The sequence below is a fragment of the Rutidosis leptorrhynchoides genome, chromosome 5 (assembly GCF_046630445.1).
Source record: "Rutidosis leptorrhynchoides isolate AG116_Rl617_1_P2 chromosome 5, CSIRO_AGI_Rlap_v1, whole genome shotgun sequence".
NCBI classification, from domain to species: Eukaryota; Viridiplantae; Streptophyta; class Magnoliopsida; order Asterales; family Asteraceae; genus Rutidosis; species Rutidosis leptorrhynchoides.
The window spans coordinates 451,057,815-451,060,925 of NC_092337.1; the positions used below are offsets into that span (position 1 = coordinate 451,057,815).

The 3,111-nt window shown below is 34.2% G+C and overlaps 1 long non-coding RNA gene across 1 annotated transcript; it reads left to right on the forward strand.

Moving 5' to 3' along the window:
• Positions 1–1,966: 1,966 nt before the first annotated feature.
• LOC139848351 (uncharacterized) lies at positions 1,967–2,732 on the forward strand. The gene is made up of 3 exons (XR_011759918.1): positions 1,967–2,268; positions 2,373–2,556; positions 2,638–2,732. It is a non-coding gene; the product is annotated as an uncharacterized lncRNA (long non-coding RNA).
• Positions 2,733–3,111: the final 379 nt, after the last annotated feature.

Sequence of the window (3,111 nt, forward strand, 5' to 3'; positions counted from 1 at the left end):
TTTTGGTTGGTTAAGGATTTTGAGAAATGGTGTACCTAGAAATCTTGTCAACAATGTTATTGGTGAACCAGACCGTACAAATGTAACTGAGGTGGTATTCTATGAAACGGGTGAACCCGACCTTAAAATATATGTTAAATCTTATCATCTATATCATTGGTGTTGGTATCAACAATTTAAAATTTGAAGTACTGGGCGAAAATCTATTACATGGTATTTGTTTATACTATCCTGGGAGTTATGAGGGAAAGGTTCAAAATTAAATTCGGTGTTCGTATTCTGTATTTGTTGAAGTAGTTGAGAATCTCCAATAATTTGAGATTTAAAGAGGATAACAATTGTGAACCTTGGAGAAGATCATATTTTACCTTAGTTGTTATTCTGGCCGAGTCAATGCGATCATCATGGTTTGAAAGATTTTTTGCCGAGAGATTTTAAAACGAGAATTTTGAAACACTCTACGTAGATGATCCGTGGTTGGATTAAAAAGCTTCTTATTTGAGTAGATGAGTTGCATTTTTGACCGAACACCCAATGTTGATAGCGCACTTGCTTAAAGTGATATTAGAAGTGAATATTTTTAGGATATATGGAGGTATAATGACATGAGAGTTTTTGATAAAGAAGGTTTGAGGATGAAGTTTGCATCCAAGCGTTATCTGAGATCGAAATGCAATTCTGAGGTGAAATTAGGTTTACTATTCGTTTTATTTTCTAGTGCATTGCGTTGTGTAAGAAGATCATTATATATTTGTTAAGATTTTAACAAAGGTTTCACCTTTGTCTATTTTTTGTTGATGTGATTACTAGCTTGTTCCTCTGTTATGATTAAAGTATTTATGAATAAATGAATTATGGGTGAAACTGTTATTAGACTTACTTGATAAAGGTGTGGCGATAGTTACTAGTTTTATGTATTTGTAATACTGAATTTAAGAATCCTATTTGTTAGTATAGTGGGATGACAAAAAAAGTAGGACAAACCCTTTCAAAATCAACAAATTCTACATTTATTTATGAATTAATTCATCAACAACAAAAAGCTAAATTTACTGTAAAGCAATATGTAGTTTTCGGCTTTTCGTATTCTAAAGTTAGAAATCTCCTTCCGAATTGTAAGCAGATCTTTTAATATCTCACCCAGTTGGTGGTGGCCACCGGAGGCTGTGCCGTGTCGTCTAGCCTGCTATCTTTCCGTGGTTAGCTACCTAGTTAGTGGTGACCACGACGGTAGCCAGTTAATTTTACATTTATGTATTTGTAATACTGAATATACCATCACCATGTTCACATATCTGCATGCTAATTTATCCACTGAGGAAGTGCACCTTTTGATGCCGTTGGAACAACCCTACATTATTGTCTACAGATTAGCATTTGGTTTCTGAAATTATTACTGGATAAAGGATATATGTGTTTTTTTTTTTGTTTTTTTTTTTTTGTGCTTGAGAGATTTGAAAAGTTAATTGGCCAAATAAAGTATTGATGATACTGTACAACTTGTCAAGAACGATTAAAAGAAGTGAATATGAGTTCTTGGACTAATTTGAGGTTTTGTGACCATAGTTATATATTTGAACAATAGCTTATCGCTTTTTGCCAATGAAAGAAAAAATTCAATAAAATAAATTGTATTATCCTTCCTTTTAATTTTGAAAGATGCTTATATGCGACATTCCAGAAAGAAAACAAAAGGCTATTAAAAGGCAGAGTTTGCCTAGTGTTTGCCTACCAGGTATTCAGTTTAACAACTGAGGTACCCGTGCCATGCAACACCAGAATGGGTCTAATTAAGGCCGATGTTTGATGTGGAAGTTATGAATGCTGACCCCACATTGGTTCTCGGGCGACTAGGATTACTACCTAATCCCACTAGTGTGTCCGATGCACTTTCTGTTTTGTACGAAGAGATATAGTGATTGTGAAGGCAAAACTGTCCATTCTTTTATATATACTTAGTTACTTACTACACTTTATAAATGGCTTGTAGACACTGTTCGAAAAGAAGTTGCTACGATTACAGCTGTGTTTCCTTCTCTAAATAATGTTATGTCGATATTGGTGCAGGTAACTGTAAATTAGTAACTTTTGCAGGCATAATATGTATATTGTTTACTGGTATCTTAGTGACAATATACTTCCATTACGCATTTTATATGTGTGCAACAACGAGTAGTGGAAGACCGGGTTCTTAAACTACCGGAGAAGTTACTCATGAAACCGTCTTTAGTACATCCACCTCAAATGGTAGAATGTGGTCTCTTGATAGTAAGTTCGATGATGACTAGGTGCAATTTGCTTGTTTAAATTAAATAATGTCTGTTTTATTTAATATTCGTTTTCCTTTTGCACATGGATTTGCGGTTACACAGTTTTAGTACCTGCACATGGATGCGGTTTCACAGTGCAGTGCAGTAACAGGTGTTCCGCTATTTCCATTTGCCTGGCCTTTTGTTGTTGGTACAGGCCTAACGGAATCTCTATTCATTGATCACGAAGATATGTACATTGAATGAATATGAGCAAGCTTCGCTAAAACAACTCTACAAAGCAAAGGTTTGTTCTCAGACACATACACATTTCATCTTTCTCTCTCTACCCCTTGCTACCACCTTCATAGATTCTGCTATAATGTAGATGGAAGAATTGCTTTCCGAGAGCCAGTTATCATCAGGTTAGTCAACGGCATCTATTGGGCGTTCGAAAGGTGCTTCATTATCGTCTTCCCACCTGAACGAAGAAGCAATTTCAAGATGTACTTTGTTTTCACCTTAGGTAAAGTAATTTTATTCATAAAATGGATAAATCACATGGAAGTCAACGTTGTATCCAACGGCAAAACTGTGTTCACTTGCCTCTGAGACCATGTGAGTTATATATATATATATATATATATATATATATATATATATATATATATATATATATATATATATATATATATATATATATATATATAGTGGTAGGATCAAGAGGGAAGTAACCATTCGGGGGGAAGCGAGGGGAAGCAAAATTTTTTTTTTTTTTTTTTCGTTTTTTGAAAAAACTTTGTTCACGAACATTATAGATGAGATGAAAATATGAACATTTAGTAGAGACACTTTGTGATAA